The following is a 25,475-nucleotide window of genomic DNA, read 5'->3' on the forward strand; positions in this document are numbered from 1 at the left end:
TACCTAGACATATGGCAAAAATAAATAAATAAATAAATAAAATAAAACAGGTGTCCAGGGATTTTTATTCTTTTTGCCATGCATTGGTCATAGAACTCATTGTAGTGGTGCCTCAGGTGTTGAAATATATTTATTGCCCAATGTTCACACATACTCTGTCTGCAGTGCGTCTACAGTATGTGTATGGGGTGCAGAAGCAGCAGCGAGAGCGCATTATGTTACAAAACCAGATGTGTATGCTCAAATAAACGCTGCTCTCACCCCAGAGAGAGTGCGTGCACTTAAAACGTGTCCTATTGCTCAACCTGTGTCTTGTGCATTCACAGCTCACTCTATGCTCATGCGCTAGATATTAAATTAAATTTTCACACCTTTCTATTCACATCTTTTACCGCGTGCAGTGTGAACGTTCTGATCCATTAACATGGGCTCTAAAAAAATATGCATTATAGACAGAGCTTGTGAACCTAGAGTTACATAGGCATACGCCCAGTCTGTTCTGTTCTCGCGCTAGGCGTGCTGCATTCGGATTGGTTTGGATGGCATAGTGCGGGAGGTCGGGGCCATGGAAAATCATGCTATAAAGCGATTTAGTCACGCACACTCAAATCGTGATTTTATTATGAGTTTGATTAATTGCAATGTGCGTGATTCGGTTCAATCGCAATGACTCACTTATTAACAGTGACTCGCTGCCACCTATTGGCTGTTTTAATTTCACATTTTAGGTACCCTTTCATTTGTAAAATAATTTCAAACATCAGTTTTCAATGTTTTATCTTTAAAATATAAAAACATTATTTATCCATTTGTAACTGCAGGTTAAAGTATTCCATGTTCCACAGAGCTGAACAGTGTGTAAAAACATCTAAATGGCACTTCAGATGCAGCTTCTGTTTTCTCTGCATTGCAAAGATAAATTTTGTTGGTACTGATTGCATTTGCTTTGTAACAGCCCAAATCGAAGTATTTGACATAAAAGATGGTGCACACTTTTAGAAACAATGGTGTAAAGGTAAAAAAATAAAATAAAATCAGGAGTCAGCTGTCAGCACAATTAGAAATAAGACATCAGCAAAATAACACTCAGCAAAATAGTCTAATTATCGTTATCGATTAAATCACAGTAATCACAGAGATATAACTTTATATTCTATATAACTCTATATTGCAAACCGTTAATTTTGCTTTATTTGAATGTGCCACCCCAAAATTTACAGTGGTCCCATCTGGCCACCCCAACATTTTCTGGGGGTGCCACTGGTTATAACTACATCATTCGTAACTGCTAAAAGTCTACCTTAATTTGTGCACTCACAATTATCAACAAAACATTGTGCTTTTATAAAATAAACAAACATGATGTGCTTATTTCCCCGTGCTGATGCTTTGCACTTTTGCTGATGCTTTGCAGCAAGCTTAAAGGCCCGTTCACACCAAGAACGATAACTATAAAGATAACTATAAAGATAACGATATTAGCGCCCCCACCAGCGAACGATATTGTCTGTGTATTCTAACCGGACACGCGTCTGCTGCTTTAAATTCTCGAGCTCATTACAGCAGGATTGATTCTGATTGGTTGGCAATGTTTTTATCGTTCATAAGAAAAAAAAAAAAGGTGATTCCAACGATATCGTTTCTCTGTGCCTATATCGATATATTGTGGATTCCGCTATTCTTTAATATTGAGAACGATTTTTAGAACTATATCTTTATCGTGCTTGGTTTGAACGGGCCTTTAGCCTATTGCGTGTATTTGAACACTGATGCCACGCACCTTACTGCTGCTGTGGGATAATAAACAAAACTGTCGAATCGCTCGACAGTTGCGGTAGCACAGTCTCATGTTGTTTCCACCAGCGCAGCTATTTTTTTTTTTCAGCACTAATTGACGGATGTCTAAAATGTAAAAGTAAGGAGAAGTCTTAAACATGCGGGAGGCCCGGTCCGCATCTGAACTATGACGTGAAAGGTCAGGGCTGTTGGGCTCAGGCTGAAATGCAGGGCTCTGGTGTCTGTTTTTGGGTTGTTAAAAAAGGTGCGCTCGTTCAAAACTGTTGCATTAGATCCTTAGCTGGCTGTGCCGATTTAAATCTAACAGTTCTATTGTGTTTGTGTTTTTTTTATTCTTATAGATTCTGTTACCACTAGCCATGCATTGTACGACTGAGAGACTGCAACGACTGAAGCTAAAAATCATAATTTGTGTTCTACTGAAGAAACAAAGACACCTACATCTTGGATGCCCTGGGGGTAAACATCTTACTGCTGCTGTGGGATAATAAACAAAACTGTCGAATCGCTCGACAGTTGCGGTAGCACAGTCTCATGTTGTTTCCACCAGCGCAGCTATTTTTTTTTTTCATCACTAATTGACGGATGTCTAAAATGTAAAAGTAAGGAGAAGTCTTAAACATGCGGGAGGCCCGGTCCGCATCTGAACTATGACGTGAAAAGTCAGGGCTGTTGGGCTCAGGCTGAAATGCAGGGCTCTGGTGTCTGTTTTTGGGTTGTTAAAAAAGGTGTGCTCGTTCAAAACTGTTGCATTAGATCCTTAGCTGGCTGTGCCGATTTAAATCTAACAGTTCTATTGTGTTTGTGTTTTTTTTATTCTTATAGATTCTGTTACCACTAGCCATGCATTGTACGACTGAGAGACTGCAACGACTGAAGCTAAAAATCATAATTTGTGTTCTACTGAAGAAACAAAGACACCTACATCTTGGATGCCCTGGGGGTAAGCATATCAACATCTAATTTTCATTTTTGGGTGAGCTATCCCTATAATCAAAGGAAGAACTATGACAAAGAAAATCACTTTCTGTTGTGGACTGAATACGTTTTATAACGTTAATGGTAAACATTAATCTGTATTTGATTTTTTCAACTATTTCACACAGTTTTAAAAGAACCAAACTAAGTTTAGTTCCTTAAAATGAACCAAAAATAGAACAGAATTAAAAAGAATTTTAGTTCTTATAACACTCAACTGTTCCTTGTCTTGAAAGTGGGCTCAAATATTATTTTGGGTCATTATAACAGTGACAGAGTCTCTTTTTATAATGATCGTTTTTTACTGTCAAAAAAATTATAATAATAATAAATAAATAAAAATTATATCAAACGTAGCCTGTTCCATCTTAGAGACAAATTCAATCTTGTTAAAATAAGACTTTTTTTTTTAAAGCTATGATCCATTTAATCATAGCTTCAAATGTGCTCTTCAAGAACTCTCCAAGAGGTTTCACTAAAGAAGGCCTGATAAATAGTTATTTTGACCTCAAAGCACTCCATCAGTCAAACGAGCCAAAGCAGCACAAAGGACACTTCAAAATGCAAGCAGAGAGATGGGCAAATAAGTGCAGATGACTGAACTGCGCACTTTGAAAGGATTTTTCAGACAGCCCCTCTGAAGTACTGTTTAAAAGCCTCACTTCCCCCGTGGAAAAAAAAAAAGTGTGTGTTTAGCCTAACTGCCAAAATTTATTAATAGAAGTTTAGAAACAAGGAAGCCTGAATCATAAGACTTAAGTCATATCACAATTCTTACTGCTGACACTGAGGGACTATTCATTTTAAATGACAAATAGATATTTGAGATCAATATCTTTAGTCTGCTACAGTAAATCTGATACCATGGCTATTTAATGCACTAATATCTTAGATTATGTTTGGACAATACTATCAGTTGTTGTAGACTTTAACATACTTTGGAGCCCATTTTTTGTAAAGTTGCAAATTTGCAAAATTGTTTGGTCATAGATGGTTCAGTTGCAAAGAAAAGTGTTCACAAAGATTATAAAATAAACAATAAAATAATGATGGGTTCAATAAGAAAGTTAATTGTGAACTCTGAAGGTTCATGTAAATGAGTCTGACTCAAGAGGCTAACTTACTTGTAAGTTTGAGAATCTTTTAACTGACTGATTAAATGAATTTGTTCTAAACAGTGAGTGGAGCTTTACGTCATTTACTTTCTGCATCCCTTCAATAATACTGAGACTTCAAAGCTCTCCTGAAGTATTTTTTAACTGGAAGTTGAAAAAGTATGTTAATGATATGGCTAAAACTATAAAAGACAAATAAGTATCAACCAGAGGATCGGTTCCCAGTCATGATGTGTTTTTTCTCCTTAGATGATATAGGCTTGAAGGCAGTTTATCTTTCTGTTTTCACTGGGGGTTTAAAGCACTGTTCTTTCTAAAGCTGCATTCAGAAAACATGCATTCAGAAAAGTGCAATAACAAAATTGAACTGACAATGCCCCAACAGCAGTGTATGGGTGGAAGTATCCTTGATGGCATTTTCAGTCAAAACAGGCCAACAGCAAATCCAGCTCATCAAAACTGCTTTACAGATTTGCAAACCTTTTTTTGGATTAACTGAAATCAAAGGATTCATGCTTGTCATGAGACACCAAAGATCTCATGTGACAAGCCTTAACTTTTTAAGAAGTTAATATAATCAGCAGCACAATATTTGCTGAAGATCAAGGAAAAGCTCTAGAGTTGTCTTTCACAGAAGGTCACACTCTTATTCTCTTCACAGTCGCAAACTATCGAGAGGTAGGGCTGTGCAAAAAATCGAATGCGATTTTCATGCACATCTCATCAGTAAAGATGCTCCTGTAACAAATCCTGCCCAGTTGCTTCTCAAAACTAGTCCAAAAGTAGCCCAACCGGGTTTCCAGGAGGTTCCCAGATAAAAAAAAAATTGGTTTCCGGGGGTTAAAATATAAGTTTTATGGCATGGTTCCCTTGGTAAAATTTGCCTTTTAGGGTCTAAATATCATGTTATTGGTATTGTCGCTTTGACCCGCGGACATGAAAAACAACCACAGACTTGGCAACACTGGTTGGCATTTACTACACAGAGCAGTAATTCACTGACAATATACACAAAATCAATTTGAAAATCGGTGGCAATTGTTTGTCGATTTTGAAAGCGATTTTGTGTTAGTTGTCGGTAGACTACGGCTCTGTGTAGTAACTGCTGCTCCACCTGAACTAGTGTTGCCAAGTCTGCGGTTGTATACCAATAACGTGATATTTAGCCCCTAAAATGCGTATTTTACCAAGACAACCATGCCAAAAAAAAAAAAAAAAACGTATATTTTGACCCCGGGAAGCAATTTTTATTTTTATCTGGGAACCTCCTGGAATCGCGATTAGTTTTGGACTTTTGAGAAGCAACAGGGCAGGATTTAATGTGAAAACCTGGCATCCCTTATCTGAACACATGTGCTGGAGATATACTTCTAATTAAACGTGTAGTATGGAATTTTTGGCCACCAGGGGTCACTCAATCAAAATAATAACATAAGACGTACTTTGATGACGTCGGGAAAGAGCGTAAGGCTCATGGGAGTTGCTGTTCATTGGAACACACGCTCTGTCGCTCCCTATCATTCCTCACTCATTCTAACTTAGTATTTTGACAATCACGTCTTTTCGAACGGAGAGATATAGACGGTTTCAACGGCAACAACATAAACAAACGTTACTGCGCATGAGCGCTTTTGTGGACCTAACTTAACTTCTGGTAGACTTCCAAATAGAATCAAAAACAATATCCAAGTCCCTCTAGAGTAGATATTTTTTGATAACAAACAAAATGTTTGCTGCGTGGATCAGGCGGACTTAATGAAAATGCAAATTCATTATTTGCCAACAGGAGATGTTTTAAAGCATAGACATAAAGCGCGAGAAATAGTGGTTTCCCCAGTAACAGCTGTAAATGAAGCAGAGCTGGTACGCTCATACGCTGCTATCAGGCATATAACATGCAAGTCTTCCTTCAGAAATACAGCGATATAAAAACACCTGTGCCTCGCTTTTATATTTAAACATATAAATGTAAGGAATTATTATTATTTAACGTGCAGTACGTAACGTTACTCAATGAAGCCTTTTTGAAAAAAGATCAGTTTTAAAATTGTGGCGAGTCTCCAAAAATAAATAAATGTATGGGAAACACATCCCACAGCACAACCACAACTGCATTTGTAGAAGGCACCGCAGCCAGACTGATATACACAACACAGACCGGAAGTTAACTTAGGTCCAGGCGCGTGCGCCCGATGAAACCGTCTATATGAATTATGAGACCCCTATCAAGTCAATATTCCATCTAGCTAGTAGTAATATATGTTAAAAAACACGGTCGCCTTTCGTTAATAATTATAATTACGTTATACTATGATATCGAACAAGTTAGAGAACTGCATTTGAAGCTACTTTATTCAGCTATATGTAGAACAAATGTAGATTTACATGAGAGCTAGTCCGTTTGCGTTTTACACAAGACATCGTCGTTTCACAAAATATACGGATAGATAAAGTTAGCTAAATGGATGCATACCTGTTTATCAGAATGCAAGCGAGTTCGGCATCTCTCTGTAGTTTCAGCTTGTCACGAAGCTCTCTCTATCTTGGAAATGCAACTCCAATATTTACCCGTGTCTTGTTGATTCTCGTCCCAAAACCATCTCTGGTCATTTATTTCACCCGTACATTTGCGCTTCACAGAACGTGCAGGCAAAGCATAATCATGATCCATAACTAAGTTATTGCTTGAGGTTTAAATACGAATATAAACAATATAAATATAAAATATAATAGTCTCGATAAAGGCTACTACTTTTTCTTCTTCGTCTCGTCTTTGTTTCTGTTCGCCTTTGTATTTGGTGGTTCCGCAGGAAGTTAGATAAACTAGAGGGGTCAAAGTTTATATGACGCCATAGACGGGCGACAAAACGGAAATAAAGAAACGTGCCGTGTCTTCTAATTAAACTATAATTTTCTCCGGATTTGAAAGTTCGTGGAAACTGTCGGGATGATGTAAGTACACAACTAAAAAATATATATAACATACATATAGTGATTTCTGCTATTTTTAAAGCAGAACAATTACATATTGCGCCTTTAAAGGAGCGTCTTTACTGATGAGATGTGCATGAAAATCACATTCGATTTTTTGCACAGCCCTATCGAGAGGTGACATGGCATGAAAGTATATCCTTATATCCAGGTCTAAGGACAGCTTGCCTCTGCCAAGAATTTGAAAACTAGAGGAAAAATTACAATGCTTTTCTAAAAGAAACCTCTTAAGATCTTCAGGAATCCTTTAAGAGATACATTTTGGTTTCAAAACAGCAAATTTAGTTTAGGTCTGTGCAGGTGTGTGACTAACTAATAGATCAACTCAACCATCAGCGATGCCTCGACTAGCTCGACCAGGTATGCGCTACTGAAAACTCACTGGAGCACTAAAGAGACTGAAAAATCAAGAGCTTGGGAAGGGTCCAGGCGCTTGCATCTGATCTCAGCTGGGTGGTGGAGCGGAGCAGGTGGGGTGTGACATGTCCAACAGTCATGTCAATAGCTTGACAGCTTATTGGACAGCAGGAAACATAGCAGGCCAACGAGAACTCCTCCATCAGAACCCAGTGTTTGCAGTCTGATCACTACCATAACTCTGAGAATGTCACAAAGCTGGCACACACTTATAAAGTCTGGCTGGTGGCTGCTTTGCCAAATAATAATTGCTAGACTGGACCTCCTGACAACCCCTTCCTTTGCTTTGTTCGTTCAGCAGCTAAAACAACAGATAAGAGAAAGAACAACACCGGCTGTATTGTTATTAAAATATGTCTTGATGCCCGAGTAGACAGGGCCCAAGGTCTTTGTTACAGGGCTGTTGAGGTTAGGATAGTCAGACAGTAATGAAATATGAATGTGTGCGTTTGTGAACTGCACTGGGTTGGAGGCACCTTGATTGACACAGCAAGGGGCTCAACTGCCAGGGTAAATAACCCCCCCGCCCCCCCAACACCCATGGACCATGACACTTACTTGTGTACTGTAGCACAACAGACAAGCTGTCTACAGTTCCTCTGTGAGTTCAGGTTCTCATGTTCATTTGAAATAAAAAATATATTAAAAAAAAATTAATTCTTAAAACTTGAGTGACAGTTTAGTCAAGATTCTAACAACAAATGTATGGTCTACAGAGTACAGCATTTTAAAGAGAAGCAAAAAGCAGACATGAAAGGCAAAAAAAAAAAAAAAAACATCGCTGCACTAAAACAGCTTCATAAAAGGCATCCCTCATGCAGAGCTTGAAAGACTTATGTTGATAGCTCAAAATATCAGACATGTTTGATATGATATCTTCCGACTCAGTCTCAAACTAAAAAAAAAAAAAGTCTGTGCCCAACATACACAGGCTGGCTCCAACTTTCAGAGAGACTTTGCAAAAATCAGCCTAAGACCATGCAAACTGCTGAAGTACAACCTACTATTCTTCAATTGAAAAAAAAAAAACATCAATTTCAAAGCCAGCAACATGGATAGAATATTGGTTACAAGAAAGCCACAAACCTTTTCTGTCTCCTGGTTTTATTGATCTCGGATGCCCGAAATCCATTAGCGCCCTTTACATACATAGTGTTTTCAGTCCCAGTTCAGTAGAGCAAGCTTTCACTTGAGTTTCCTTTAAACCTGCCTGTGTGGGGGGGGGAGAGCGGCAGCGGTGGGTTAGTGATGCTGGCAGAGGGCCTGCGCCGGCACTGCTCCTTGGCCAGCTCTGTAGTCATCAAGAGCATCCGAGTGATCCAAATTACGAGTGGCCCCTGTAGCCAAGGGCTCAGGAAGTGTCCAGCCAAGGGCCAAATGGGACCGACTTCCCACAAGTGACTGATATTAGTCCCTGCAGGAGGCCTTGGCCATGTGTTTACAACAGTACCACAGTGAACCATCCAGTATAACAGACTCCATCAGCTCAAATATGACACACAAAGCCTTATTAAATCAACATACTACTAGTTTTATAACAGGTGAATAGTGGCTTTTCACGTCTGAGTACTACTAATAATAGTAGTGAACAGTAGTCTAAATGCTTTCTCTGCAATTAGGGTTGAATATAGTTTACATTTTATCGATAACGCTTATGAACAGCTGAAGTCTTCTTCCACCCTCATAATAATGCAGCCACAAAAGCTCTCATCGGCCTTTTGAAAACCAGGGCTCATAAAGAGTCAGAGTCCCTGCCAGTTTACTTGTCCTCTTTCTTAGTAAATTTTTTTGTGCTCCAAATTTCCCCCTTGGCCAAAATCAACCAGAATTCCCCCATGCCCCTTCATGTAAAAACATGTGACGAAATATCATATACCTCTTAATTAAACTGAACTATGGGGTTTGAAGCGGTCCCATTATAATATTTTGTGATAAGGGGTTGATAAAAAAAAAAGACAAGTAAGGTAAGGGGTCACTTCTTTGAAGAAAATTGAAGTCTGTGATTTGTTATCAGAGGAGTCCAACTTGTTACGCTTATGTTAGAAAATGGATTAGATTGTTTTAATTCATTTCTTTGGAGTGCAAATGCGCTGCATGTGATAAAGCTGATCAGAGACAGTGGAACGTGACAGAGCCACTGAGAATTGTTCGCCTCATTTACAGGACTAGGCAGATAGTTACCAGGTTTGAAAACACATTAACAAAGTCAGGAAACGCTTCTCTATCCCTATTAGGGCAGCACGATAAATAAAAATTAAAATAATTTGTGACATGGCTGTAATTATTAATATACACATGGTGCATATATTATAAATATATATATATATATATATATATATATATATATATATATATATATCCACCATGTGTTTTAGAGTGAAGCACAACACTTGTGCGCACAGTTCAAGTTTCAGTGTTATTTATTTGCATCGATTCTGTATTTGGTTCGTTATAATGCAGGGCTCCAGACTAACATTTGAGAGCAGTGGCACCAGCGCCACTCAGTTCTACAGACGGCGGAGCCAGGAGCACATTTGGTAGCACTGGGGGTGATGTGTGAGGGTATTCAAAATAAAGATCATTTAATCATAAAAGTACTATTGTTTTGCATTAATAAGTGCAGTTAGAAATGAATGACTAATACGCCAACAAGTGCTCCTCTGCTGCTGTCTACTTGTTATAATTGTGATTTATAATTGTATTTTTTTACGTTTTACATAAGTGTTTGTTTACCACAAAGTATATCTTGGTCATCCCATTAAAAAACAAATTAAAACTGGATCATCTTAGAGCTTTAAAGTGCTGGAAATAGTTGTGTGAAATGCTTGAAAAGTGCTTGAATTTCTTTTTCAAAAGGTTGTACAAACCTTGAAATGAATGATGTAATGCATTCGACGATTTCTACCACAACAGCATGGTTACAGTTAGTGTTAACAATTCTGGTTTCCTGTCAGCGCGGTGTAGAATTCGAATGATTCTCACTAATTCTGGCAGCACTGTTGCATCTGTGCAGTAACAGTGTCGTTAAATCAAATCTAGCTGCCGAGTGAAGCTGTTCTGAGCTCAAACAAGTTTGTTTGCATCGCGGTCTGAGCTGATAACCAGTGCGCAGCTGCTGCGCAGCTGAAACGTAGAGCGGTTTAGTTTAGTTTTGTTTCCCATTTGATGTTTCTCAAATGCAACAGAAATGGCAGAGCTTATGAGATGGGCGCGCCAGTGTGACCGCTCACAAAAAGTTGACACACCAGCAGAAAAAATGGTTGCATTCTGGAGCCCTGTAATGTAATTTTGGGAACGCAACATGCGGCAACCAACCAAGTGTTTATACGTCAAAAAAACAAAAGCTATAAGGGCTCCCTGTGGTTTTCTGCCAAAATAAAATCTTGATGGTTTTTTAAATACTTGTTTTATTTCACAATAAAATAGTGTTGGTGCTGTAATGGTAGACATGATTAATCGGTAGAAATCTGTCAACCCAACAGATTTTGGTCAATGTTCTCATTTGCAGTTATGTTCACATGACATTCCCATGCTGCGCCGTCACGATAGCTTGTCATTTGAATGCATTTGTAAGCACAGCAGTTTAAAAACAAGTGATTTTAAACCATTTGTGTGCGTTCAATTTGCAGCAAAAATGTTAGCATGTGCAAACTGTCTGAGAAAGTGCAAACAACTGATACATGCACACATAAATCCGCTTCTCACAAGGAGCATGAGTACTGAACAGAGTTCTTTCTCGTGCCTTATTGGGCCTGAACGGTCAGATATTCATCCTTCGGTACTCGAGCGGTGACTCCATGGAGATGAAGATCTCAACTTGATAATGAGCAGCACAAAATAGCTATTTGTTTCTTTCTGGAGACAGCACAGCTGGCACAGCTACAACTAAAAAAAAAAAAAGAAAATAGTTCCACAAATCTGGTTAAACACGAGATATAATTTGCTTTGGGTAAATCTAATGGGCAAACTATATATTGATATACTGTTTGTTCCAGAGCAAATAGTTTTGGCTGAGGGCAAAATTTTATCCCATTATATTTAACTTAAAGCTGTATATTAGAGTTTTGCCTTCGTACTTTTGACTGATTTGCCAAGCATTCAGTCAAAATTCCTTTATGTTGGCTGTTATTGTTGTTTATTAAATATTATCATTCAAAAAATTATATTTTATATAAATAATACTAGTATTTAGTATTGGGAAACAGTGTGCGTGCGCGTATGTTCTTGATGGTGATTTTAGATACATTGTTCTGCCATTAGATGGTAACAAGAGACCCCCTTGATAAAAAAAAAAGCCTCTCCCTCGCTGGGCCCATACAGACACTAAGTAATTTATTTACACTCATGCTGTCGAACTGTTGTATAAATGCAGTATTACACTCGTAGCTGTGTGATATGGCTATATATCGGCACAGTGTGAGTACCTATGACCAAATCACAGCCGAGCTGATATACAGCTATATCACACAGCTACGAGTGTGATCTTGCTCATATATACAGAGCCTCCATTAATTGATTTATTTGTAGAAACCCGACACAATATCAAAACTGACCACCACAAATAGATTTTCCAGTAGGCTTTGACTATCTCTAGTCTAATTTTTTAATTAGCAAAATGACAAAGTACACACTTTTTAAGGTCAATTTCTATTATCAGGTAACGTTATGTGTTCAACAACAACTAATCTCTGCTCTAAGCCAAGAACCACTTCAGCTTAGAAAAGCGACAATAACATCTCCGAACAGTCCATTACTGCTGGCAACTCGGTGAAAAGCAGACAGTCGAACAAAAAAAGTACCAATCAATACATCTAATAGTATCTTGTAAACAAAACACATTATGCCCAAAGTAGGCAATCCTGCAGAGATACATCATCCGTGAAAGTCCGACCACACGCACGTTCACACAACACAAACACTGACAGACCGTGCACAGAGAGAAAAGGTTTCTGTTGTTCTATCAATGTTTCAGAGCAGTCATCACACAAGTGAGCTTTAACTCGGTTTGCTGCACACTAGCACTGGTTAGTTTGGGAACTTCCCGACAGTCGCGAAGACATGCTGTCAAAGGGACGCGCATGGGAACATGTTGCTATGGGAACCAGAGTTCAACGTTTATTGATTTTCAAGCAGTTTCGAGTTAAACGAACAAGAATGACTAAGACTAGCTGCTAGCAGTCTTGATGCTCGACTCTAAGGTACTGCACTGTCGACATGTTAGCGCTGCAACTGAATGAGCGAATGGATTCATATTCGCCAGGACGCAGAGAAGCAGCATTCACTCACCTTTGAAACATTCAAGCGCGCTGTTCCGCTGGCCCTTCAAAAGTTAAAAGGCAACGTAAACAGCCTTGATATATCAGGTTGCACTTCGCTTGAGAGAGAGAGAGAGAGAGAAACGATGGATCCACTGGCAGTCAAGCACCCACACTCAGCCCGCTACAGCGCTGCAGCGAGACAACATACGCCTGAGATATCGCGATATCACAACACCACCGACGGCGCTGCACTGACCAATCATACTCAAGTCACGTCGTCCAATAAGGAATCGGAGGAAAGAGCTCCCCAATATTATTGGTCAGTTAAGATTGACATCTCGGAGAGACATAGAGCTCAATCATACAATTTGGGGAGACACTGATGGAACTGGAGTGTGTGAAAAGTTCGAGGTTTGCCGAGTACCGATATGCAAACGTTTAAAAAAACATAAGAGAAAATATTCAGACTTTACTACCATGTATATCAAGCCAGAGTGCATTGTTTTGCCTCAAAAATAAGAGATTGTGCTCATTGTAAATCCTGACATAACAGTAAGTTGAATCACTTTCAAAGACCCAAACTGAGCAAAACATATGCAGTTTGGTGCAACTGTTGTAATTTCCTGGTCAAAAGTACGATGACATTCTTATGGCTTGTAATGAATGAGACTTTTATAACAGTGACTAAATATATGCAATGCAGGTTTCCCTGTAGTCTCTCAGTAATATGTCTAGTAAGATGATATACATGAAAATGCCTAGTTTTTTTTATTATTATTAAAGCTCTGCAACTCAGGGCAAAACAAGATGCAATGCATTTTAGTGATGACTGAGAGATGTACAAATAAACATTCTTCAAAAGCCTTATGTATCATATATGATGTATTTTATCATGTAAAAAAAAAAAAAAACACATTATATGAGTGATCAGTTGATTTTAAGATAAGTTGCTTAAGTCCAGTAAATGTGTATATTACCGTACTAACAATATTCTTATGTTTACTTTATAAAAATCACTTTATAAAAAGACACATGAAGCCTAGGCTATATATTTTTGGTCATATTAATAATTTAGAGGCCTAAGAAATTCGGGATTTCAGGATGCTGGCGTCCGGTTGTGGATTAACAGGTTAAGAAAAAAAAGAATATAAAAATAAGAGAATAAAATAGTATTAAACGAAATACACAGAAAATGGAAATAAATTATAAGTAAAATGCATGAGTATTAGCTATGGGAAGAAGAAGAAGAAAAAAAAACATTTCAAACGATTCAGTTCGATTTGGTGTACTGGTTCAAGAAGAACTGGTTAAATCGAATGATTCGTTCACGAACCGGACATCACTACACTGCAGTGCTGTGAATGCGCTCACAACAGACCTGGAAGAGAAGATATTTTTGGACCAAAATGTATTTTCAATGCTTCAAAAAATTCCAACTGACCCTTTGATGTCACATGGACTACTTTGATGATGTTTTTATTACCTTTCTGGACGTGGACACTATACTGTACACACACTTTCAATGGAGGGTCAGAAAGCTCTCGGACTAAATCTAAAATATCTTAAACTGTGTTCTGAAGATGAATGGCGGTCTTACGGGTTTGGAACGACATGGCGGTGAGTCAATAATGACATAATTTTCATTTTTGGGTGAACTAACCCTTTAATGTTAATCCAAATGAAAGCAAGAAAACCACTCAAGGCTCTTCACTGAATTTCTTTGAAGTTTTAACCAGAATTAATCCACAGTCAAACCAAAAATTATTCAGACACCAGTGAGTGCAGGGCACTAGTTCACTTATGTAAGTGAGTACAGCTAAATAAAATAAACTGACATATTATACACAAAAATTCTTTATACAGTGGACTACCAGTAAAATTTTAAAAACAAATTTGGGACCTCTTTACTTCAAGATAGGTTTCAACACACTGACTGGAGTATGTTTGCTTCTCAGACTACATGTGGCTCTCACACGGACATTGATATCTTCACCTCCTCTGTACTGGATCACAGTGCGGGCTTTCAGCAGAAGTCGCACCTCCTTGTTCATCCATGGCTTCTCAACACCACCACTGACAGTGTTACAACAGAAAAACAGATAACAACATACTCTAATCAGAAGCCATGGATGAACAAGGAGGTGCGACTTCTGCTGAAAGCCTGCACTGCCTTCAGGTCAGATGACGCTCAGGCCTACAGTAAATCCAGGGCTAACCAGAAAAGGGGCATCAAAAAGGCCAAGTACTGCTACAAGCTGAAGGTAGAGAAACACTTTTCCAACTCTGACCCCCGACGCATGTAGCAGGGCATCCAGATCATCAGTGACTACAAGTCAAGCAACTCCACTCCAACGGTCACGGACGTCTCCTTCCTTAATGAGCTAAATTACTATTATGCTCTCTTCAACAGCGACAGCAAGGAGACAGCCACCAAAATTACACACTCAGCAGACCACCAACCTCTCAAACTCAACTCCACAGATGTCCACACTGCATTGAGCCAGATCAGCGCACGCAAGGCTGCTGGCCCGGATGGCATTCCTGGATGTGTGCTTAGGGCATGTGCAGAGCAGCTTGCAGGGGTCTTCACAGACATTTTCAACCTGTCCCTCACCCAAGCAACTGTGCCAACATGTTTTAAGTCCACATCCATTGTGCCAGTACCGAAACACTCCTCCACAATGTGCCTGAATGACTATCCCCCCGTAGCACTCACACCCATCATTATGAAGTGTTTCGAGCGACTGGTCCTAGCACACCCCAAAGACTGTCTCCCACCCACACTGGACCCACACCAATTTGCCTACTGCAGAAATAGGAGCAAAGAGGATGCAGTATGCACAGTGCTGTACTCTGCACACACACACCTGGACCATAACAACAAGTATGTTAGGATGTTGTTTGTTGACTTCAGTTCAGTATTTAACACCGTCATTCCCTCCAAGCTGACCGCAAAACTTGGAGATCTGGACATTAACACCTCCCTCTGCAACTGGATTGTGGACTTTCTGACCAACAGGCCTCAGCATGTTAGGTCAGGCCACACCTGCTCCACCACCATCACACTTAACACTGGCGTACCACAGGGCTGTGTGCTGAGCCCATTCCTTTACTCCCATTACACCCATGACTGCAAGCCTGTGCATGGATCCAACTCCATCATTAAGTATGCAGACGACACCACGGTGATTGGCCTCATCACAGACAACGATGAGACTGCCTACAGGGAAGAGGTACAGCACCTGGCCACATGGTGCGCTGACAATAACCCGCTCCTTAACACCAATAAGACTAAGGAGCTCATTGTGGACTCCAGGAAGAAGAAAGGAAGCACGCATGACCCCATCCACATTAACGGGATGGTTGTTGAACGTGTCTCCAGCTTCAGGTTCCTGGGAACCACCATCTCGGAGGAACTGTCCTGGACCACAAACACTTCCAGCCTGGTCAAGAAGGCTTACCAGCGCCTTTTCTTCCTCAGGACAATGAAGAAGAACCAGCTGTCTTCAGCCATCATGGTGAACTTCTACCTGTGTGCGATTGAGAGCATCCTGACCAGTTGCATCAAGTCTGGTATGGGAACTGCTCAGTGGCTGATCACAAAGCACTGCGGAGGGTGGTGAAAACTGCCCAACACATCACAGGGACACCACTTCCTGCTCTTGAGGACATCCAGGGGAAACGCTGTCTCCGACGAGCTTGCAGCATTCTCAAGGACTCCTCTCACCCTGACCATGGACTGTTTAACCTCCTGCCCTCCGGGAGGCGCTTCAGGAGCCTCCGGACAAGGACCACAAGATTCAGGAACAGCTTTTTCACTAAAGCTGTCTCCTTGCTGAACTCTGCCCTCTGACACCCCTCAACACCACACACACACAGACCCCCCCCCCCCTTTCAACACTACATATGACTGATTTATTTATTTATTTACAACAAGCAAAAAACTGTAACTTTTTATAACTTTCACTTGTCTGTTCATCCAAGAACACTGAATAATCAATTTGCACACTGAAATATTTTCTATGCACTTTACTGTCTATTGCAATAGTGTAATTATGTTCATATGTACATAGTTCTGCCTATATCTTACATACACTTTTACATAATCCATCTGTACAGTATGTTCATAGTACACCTATCTGTATATTATGCTAATAGTATTTAAAATCTGTAAAATTATGTCCATAATACTTATCTGTAGTTATTGTACATATTGTAGACCTTGTATATTCTGTACTTACTACTTATTGCACTTCTGGTTAGATGCTAACTGCATTTCTTTGCCTTGTACCTTACATGTGCAGTGACAATAAAGTTGAATCTAATCTAATCTAATCTAAAAATTATTCAGACTCTTAGACCTGACCATGTTTTGCTTAAGTATTCTTTTCTTTAATTGCTAATGCAACCTTTTTACACCACAGACGGAACAAAACAAAAATGCCATTGCTTGGTAATTGGTCAACAAAGTATAGATAGTTGTGTAAATATTTTCATACTAACAGTTGTCAGAATTTTTGAATGATTGCACATCATTAAATAACTTTCTATCGAAGTTATCTGATGTTATCAATATGCAGTTTAACTCTGAGTTATTGTCATATTTGATCACCATTTTCTAAACTATAGCAAATAAACTGTTATAATTTGAGAAATGTTGAAGTTGTCTGAATAAATTTTGGTTTGACTGTATAGAATTTTTACACTAAAGACTATGCAGTGCTATTTTACATATGATTATTATGGTTTGTACCTGGACACCTACAAACTTGAAAAAAAATAAAATAAAACATTGTGTAAACAGCACAGGTAAATACATAGAACAAACATAAAAAAAATATTTAAACAATTTCAAACAGGGCCCACTGGTACAACCTGCACCGGGGCCCCGCAAACCCCAGATACGGCCCTGGTCATGTGCATGTTCACTCTCTCTTCCTCCACGTCATACTTTATATTTGAAGCTATGAGCATCTGTATGTGTTCTGCCCGGTTAAAGCTTTTGGTACTAATTAGGCTAATGAAGTAGGCTATTGTGAATATACTATAGCTATATTTATCTCATTTTAGGAATATTCCAGTTTCAAGACAACATTCAACAAATCAGTGTAATTTAATAAATCAAAGTGGTTTCTCAGATGCTGTTAATAGAGAACGGTATTAAACACTTAAAAAAATATATAATTAATAAAACTTTGATAAGCACATTTTAACATCCACAAGTGAATGTAAGTTTCCATGCTTCAAGCCAGTATTTTAGATTTTTTTTCAACTGCTGCCTCTGTGAATGGTTTTACCCATGAGACTCATTATTAGAGACACTGACGTCTCTCTTCTGAGAACGTGTGTGTGTGGTGCACAGATTAACACAATGAGTCAGTTTGCAGAGTGAAGGAGCATGACAATGATCCTGTACACTGCCACTGTACTGGATCACTACCCACGATCCATCTGGAAGCAATCCTAATGACCAGCCCCATGACCCTCATGAGTTCCCCAGCAAAACATGTCAAACTGCGCCAACAGTCACAAAATGCTTGTGATTATGCACCCACACACTGTTCCAACACATAGTGCTGTGATGTTGAATTAACTACCCCCATTCAAAATATGCTAAAGATAAGGGGGGAAAAGCCTTTGGAACAACTTTAAAAGCCTTATCTTTTATCTTGACAGCTCTCTTCGGGAAGTCTTTTTAGATCTGTGTTCAGTTAATTTAGTTAGACATAATGTCACCCTAGCTCCTACAATTAAATGCCTTGAGCTATTGTTCTACTTTTTTGTCATTTTATTGATATCAATTTATATTAAACTTCTAGAATAATATAAAAATGTATTCATTTGTCTATTTTTTGTCTATTTGTTTGTTAATGAACTAGATTGACAAAGAATGCTTTCTAGTCCATGGCTTCTTTACCTTCCAGACTCTATCAACAGCTGTAAATTAGAATGCATATTCTGAAATCTGACTATGAAATCTATTTTCCTCTATCATTTTGCTGAATGCCAAAAAACTATTCTGAAGAAAGGGCAGTCTTGGGTATGAAATGGTCCATTCAGCTCTTGAGTCACCACAGTCAGAGTAATCTTCAGGGACTGCAGATTCTTTGCTCCTCGGCAGCTGAAGAAGAATTACAAGTGAGAGGGAGAAGGCAGTTTGGAAATGCTCAATACAAAAAGATGACTGATGCTATCTCACTCTGTGTATGTGTGTGTGCCTGAGCCACCGAGAGGAAAAGAGGGCATTGTTCTTCAGGTATATTCAGTAATTTATAGTCCACTGCAGCTCTAAATTTTTTCATAAAACAGTGATTGATGCTCCAGTGTCCTTTCATGATTATCACCTTAATGGAAAACTTTCAGCTTAGAAAAAGAGAGAGTTGTTGGGTAGAAATGATTGAAGGCAATAATGCAATAACATTCAAGCACATTGAGAAAATATGAGACATTTCAAGAATATTGTAGATTTTCTGTTATCGTTTACTTTCAGACATTGTTTCAAACCTATGTATTTTTCTCCCTAAATTTTGAAGAATGTGGGAACCAAATAAAATCTATTGTATCCCTGCTATATGAAGAATCTGGCTTTTTAAGTATTGCTATTTACATTAGGACTGTCATATATATATATATATATAGAGAGAGAGAGAGAGAGAGAGAGAGAGAGATTTTGAAATTGAAATTTAGGCTTTAAGCAGTGTTAATCAGTGTTAGGGATCCTAAAACAATGCAAGAGAATTCAAAATGAATAGTCTTTTAATAATAAATACAACAGGAAAACTCAGAAAATAACAGGAGAAACTATGGCACAAAAACTGTAAGATAAGCAATAACAGAAAAGAAACGGACAGGAACACAGGACTTAAATACTAGAAGTGCAATTAAGGAAATACAGGTATGACTGACTAATTAACAACCAAAAAAAAAAAAAACTAACTAGAAAACTCACACGAACTGAAGGCCACAAAAAGTTAATCTTCTTTGTCTATCTGTGTGTGTACGTAGTAAACATGTTAACATGTTTATGTCATGCACATATATTTTACTACTGCAATAATCCACACAAATTTGACAAAGCCAGCTTTTACAAATTATATTGTTGTCTTTCAGAATACATGTGTTTCTCTGAACATAAGGTCCATCCTTTCAGACATTCTAGACAACAGTTGATTGATTTCAGGGTTGCTGTGTGTGCTTGCTGCAATCCTTTGTTGTTTTTTATTGTTGTTGACCTCCAAGCATATAAAAGATTCATGCGGACTGCTTACTGTGTTTGTTAATGTACTTCAGCGAGCCGCATCACCCAGCCAGAGAGCATCAACACCCCCTTCATAAATATTTACTATGCCTGGCCTCTTCTTCCTTTTGCTTTCCTCTTCTCTGCATTTCTTTGATTATTACTGTCACTCTGTTCTTGAGATCTCGCCAATGTGACACTGGCTGACAACATGGCAATCTGAAAGGAAGTAATGATATAAGGATGGAAAAGAATGGTTATTTTTTAGGAACTGGTGGGTATTTCTCATATGTAGGTCAGGAGTATACTGATCAGGTACATAGCTCTTAATAACTCCCAACATGTGTATTTGTCAATGAGAAATAAGCATAGACAAGTGCGCATGCGCGCGCGCACACACACACACAGTTTACTTAACGAAAAGTGAACAGGTATGTGTGGGACACTTCATGAGACATGTTTGCTGAACTCTAGGCAACCTGTCACATCTGCTTAACCAATACTGACATCACCACGACAACAGCAACAACAGATAATGTGGCAATGTCTTTGTCATCAAATCCATTAATAGGTGGTGTACTCACACTAGGCATGGTTTCCTTGAACCGAGTCCAATCAAATTGTGCCCTGGCCCAACTCTTTCAACCGGGCCAGGGCTCAGTGTATGTTGAGAACTTTCAAATAACGCACAATACTGTTGCAAATTTTATAATCTTATAATTATATATTTTCCACCAATAAACAATTACATTTATGCATTTTAATCAATACAAAATTTCTTATATTGTACTCAACACTGTAAAAATGTTTGTAATGTTTACTGAAAAAAGATTATACAGTAGCCTAATAAATGTAACATTGCGTGTGTAATTTTACCGCAAAAAAATCAACGGTCATATTGCATATCATTTACATTATAAATCTCTATAAAACTCCTAAAAATACAGGTACTTTTACAGTTAAATATTGTTCAAATTATATTTTGCCAGTTTTCTGTTATATATGAGCCACTTAAAATTTACAGTGAATAATGATAAAATGATTTTCCCTGTGTGAAGAAATCTGTTTTTAATTGTATTTTAGATATTTTTGTTTCTTCTTATTTTTGTTATTTATTATTATTTATTTTGCATAATTTTTGTCGTACGTTACCATTGTTTGTTTATGACTCTGGATGGCTTACATTTTTACCACCTGTGTGGTTTTCTGCACATTTTAAGGTACATGCAAGTTATGGAAGTTCAAGTTGGTCGGTATTGGGGAAGTTTTAGCCTAATGGTTAGAGAGTTTGACTCCTAACCCTAAGATTGTGGGTTCAAGTCTTGGGCCAGCAATACCATGACTGAGGTACCCTTGAGCAAGACACCAAGCCCCAAACTGCTCCCTGGGCGCCGCAGCATAAATGGCTGTTCATGGTGTGTGTGTGCACTTTGGATGGGTTAAATGAAGAGCATGAATTCTGAGTATGGGTCACCATACTTGGCCGTATGTCACGTCACTTTGTATATTAACATTGTACCACTTTAATATGAGTTTATAAGTTGTAAAATATTCAGGTAAAATATACTCCAATAGATCTGAAGCATTGCTACTGTATTTTCATGGTGAATTCATGTTAACCACAGCTAACATTTTTATAGCCTACATTTAACAGTTTTTTTTTTTTTTTTTTTTTACAGTAAATATAAAAATTTTATCAATTCAAGCCCCTGCTATGAAACAGAAATTCATCCAAGACGTTGCAGATCTTTTTCAGCTTCTCACCCTATAGAGTCTCTTTCTTAATGTCAGTGTGTGGTTGTTTATTTCTGCTGCATGTTAAGCAGAAGTGTGCATTCCTCTCCTGGGTGACACACAGAAACGCTGCGAGAGAATGAGAAAAAGAGAGGTTTGGGGGTGAGGGAGCTTGTGAAGACAGTGGCAACGGGACCACTACTGCTCATCAAATTTCCATCTTTCTCTCATCCCTCCCCCTACATGCACATACTCATTAAATCCTCTCCTCAGTGTCTATACGTCTGACAGCTCGGCTGTCGATCTATTCTACTTCTACTCTCATCATAAGCTCCCCTTCCAAGCCTTTTCACAAATCCATCTATTATATTGCTCAGTCTGCCATAAGCCCTCGGTTTCTTTCTTCTTTCTGCATCTCAAAGACTGTCTCCTAGAGCAAGGTACAATGAGCGACAAATTTTCTGCTCGTAAACAAAATGCAAATTCACAGTTTGTCCCTTTAAGTGTCACAGAACCTTTAAGGTGGATGGAACAAACAGCTGTGTATGTCTCTAGCATACAGAAGTATTCATTCTTTAGGGACAGAAAATATTAATTTGTATATTAAAAGAATATAAATAGACTGTTAATAGTGTCTGTATTCAGTTTTGAAAAGAAACATGAATATGCACAATAGGCAAGCTATCCATAAAAGTTTCTGTTACAATCTTTCACTGTCACAGATGATGATCACTTTGTGGATCATTATTTATTGCTAAACATGCAAAAGTGATGGTCTGGCTCAATATATTATAATAAACATATTGCCGATACACCACACTGATAACAAGAGAAAGAATATCAAGTTATCATCCAGATCTGGTCATTCAATTCTCCTTACCTCTTACTTATAAAACAGCACAATGCTTACAATCTCAAAATACCAAGAATTGACAGAAAACGTGAGAGAGAGAGAGAGAGAGAGAGAGAGAGAGAGAGAGAGAGAGAGAGAGAGAGAGAGCAAGAGTTAAATGGCATGTTTTTACTAAATACTCTTAAGCCTATATTGCTAATACAAATATCTTTGCTCGAATGACACTATGTACACTACATATACATTTCTAGAGAGGTATCTAAAACTCCTAGTATCTAAAAAGGAACGTTCTCAAGGACACAATGACTGTCATTGTAAGTAAATCAGTTTGCCTTATCATGAATCACGAATCACACTTTCGTGATAGTGAAGCCAGTCTATAGGACAAGGGAGCAATTGGAAAGAGAGAGAGAGGAAAAAAAAAAAAAGAGTATGAGCTCTCTGCAGGGAGAAAGTTTAGTGCTTTCAGAGGACAGTGGTGATTTATTGAGGTATGGGATGGTTTGTACTATTAGCAGGTGAAATCACCTTTCCATTGTTTCCTACGATTGTGTTCAGCCTTGGGATATCCTCTTAACAAGCTCGCACTGGCCTCTGTTTAGATGTGAATTGCTAAATTGGTCATTAAAATCAGTCCATCAACTTTATCACTTGATAACCAAATAGCAGGAGTCGCACTTACAATATATCTCATAACGTGTGGCAGATTTCCATTTATAGAACCCAAAGTTACTGTCTGTCTGGTTCATGTCCTTCTGGCACCAGTGTGGCGTATTCCTGACAGTAAATAAACAATTATGAGGCCACTGCTGCACTACAATGTGATTATCTACAAGATAGAGGATGGAGCCATATAAAAGGAATAAAGAGAGAGATATTAGGAAAGGGAAGAGAGTGAGAGAGAGACAAAGATTTGGAGGGGAAAAACGGTTCAAGAGAATTCAGTTTGATACAGATTCAGCAGACTGGGCTCTTTTAAAACTGAGAGATCTTAAATAAAAACAGACGAGACGTTTTTAGATTAAATGTTCTAATTTTGTGTCACAGAAAAACTGTGATTTATGAAATTGAATTATGTTGAATATCAAAGTTTTGTTGTGCTAATTTGTTAATGGTGAATATGTGGGCTTTTTTTTCAATTAAATACATTAAAATACATTAATTAAATACATTAATATGTAATATGTATAAAAGTCTTATATAAGTGGAACTCATAACAATATAAATATAAAATATAAATAATACATTTTCCTCTCAGATCTCTTTTGCTGGCATTCTGATTTGTTTGTCATTGTTTATTCAATTATTCACATCAATTGTCAAAACACAATTTTAAATAGTTGATTTAGTATTTTAATGACACTGTGAGAGAAAAAAAAAAAACCTTATTTAAACAATTTGTATCAGTTTTTCTGGGTAGACTTCTTGCCCTACATGTACTTGCAAGAAGTTCTTAAGTGGAGCAACTTCCCTCATATTAATTATTATTTTATTTATTTAAGTTAACATAAAGAAGATACAAAGCAATCCTACAAAATGATGTTTCTTTTCCAATTAACTAGTACATTTTGTCTTTTGATAGTTTTCCCAAACTTATGTACATTGTTTTGCACCAAAATGTTCAATTTAATCATGCCAATAAAGCACATTAAAACTGAAACTGAAAATGTAAAGAAAGAAGATGAGAGGTGACATTTCAAAGACTGTGCAGGGGGAAGGAAAACAGACCACTTGAAGACAATATCTCATGATCCTGTTGGACAGACTGTCTTCATAAATGTTTGAGAAGATGGACTGAGAGCTGCATTGTTAATGATACAGAACATGACACTTTCTTTTTATCTACTTTGCATATAGCATTTTATTATTATGGCCATCTGTTCCTTTATTTAAAAGCTGTGCACCACATAATCACAAATACTTTTAGAAATTAACATGATATAAACTACATCTAATCAGTATTGTCTAACTGTGCTCAAGAAAAAAAAAAGAAAAAAAAAAGATGTGGGCATGTTCTGGTCGCCCATGTAAGTGAATCATGGAAAGTTTCTGAATCATTGCACTGCATCTGTGTGTAAACGCTGTTATGTTTGCTCTCTGAACATGTGGTGTTAAATCCTGTCATTATTTACTCATACTCATGTCATTATAAACCCATATGGTCATTTTTGGTTTACTGAGCACAAAACAAGAATGTTTGTTTGCACACAGGTGGAATATGGAGTTAACATTTTCTGAGTAATACAGATTTCAACCCTTGGAAAGACATAAAGGTTGTGCATTCATAACAATTCCTGAAATATAAATCATGACCCTTCCAAGGCATGAAACTATCTTGTGCCACTTGTAATGTTAACAATGAGATGGCATAATTTGATTCAGCCACATGGTCTAGAATGTTTTTGTAGAGCGGGATATCCATAACATCTAAGTGGCTATCAAATTACAATCTCCATCTTAGATCTGATCCTAGAGTCAATTAACATTAATAATGAATGCAGGGGTTTATTTCAGTTTGCTTCATCTGGCAAACACATATTGGTCTCTAAAATATACATATTTGTACCTAAATAATACATAACTTTTGAAATGGTACTGCCCCAATGAAAGCTTTTATACCTTTTCTAAGAGTTTTTTTAATTACATATCAGCATAAAAATCTGAAAAATGTAATAGTCTATAATTTCTGTTTCTGTATATTCAGAACTGACACTGAGTTTTGCTATAGAATTATTTGAATAAGAAAAAAACTAATAAAATAATACATATAGATAGTCTCTGATATAAGTAAATAAGAGATCATTTGTTGAAATCATTTGTCCAAGTGTTTTGTACAGTAATGGATCAAGCGTTTGTAATGAATCTCATTTTCTATCAGTAGATGCCCCTGGGACTATTTAGCGAAACATACATTCTAAATAATGACAGCTGTGAGCAGCAGAATCTATGAGCCTTACTAACAATATTCACACTTTCCCTTCTTCTTAGAGTGCCATCTTCTGGTCGAAATATTTCACTGCAATGATGACCTAATAAAGAATAAATGTAGTCAATAAAATATATATTTCTAAGGTTGGAGGTCGCACTTAGCTGTA

The 25,475-nt window shown here is 37.8% G+C and overlaps 1 protein-coding gene across 3 annotated transcripts in view; it reads right to left on the reverse strand.

Moving 5' to 3' along the window:
- The window catches only part of LOC128016907 (D-glucuronyl C5-epimerase B), a 52,152-nt gene extending 39,338 nt beyond the window's left edge, over nucleotides 1-12,814 (reverse strand). For 2 of the 3 annotated variants that reach the window (XM_052601856.1, XM_052601855.1), the window contains exon 1: nucleotides 12,585-12,791. The gene's annotated coding sequence lies outside the window, so the exon portion shown is untranslated. Of the gene's footprint in view, nucleotides 1-12,584 lie in introns of all 3 variants that reach the window. The other variant, XM_052601857.1, reaches the window with a different exon arrangement.
- Nucleotides 12,815-25,475: the final 12,661 nt, after the last annotated feature.

Source organism: Carassius gibelio, chromosome A7 (assembly GCF_023724105.1).
Source record: "Carassius gibelio isolate Cgi1373 ecotype wild population from Czech Republic chromosome A7, carGib1.2-hapl.c, whole genome shotgun sequence".
Lineage (NCBI taxonomy): Eukaryota > Metazoa > Chordata > Actinopteri > Cypriniformes > Cyprinidae > Carassius > Carassius gibelio.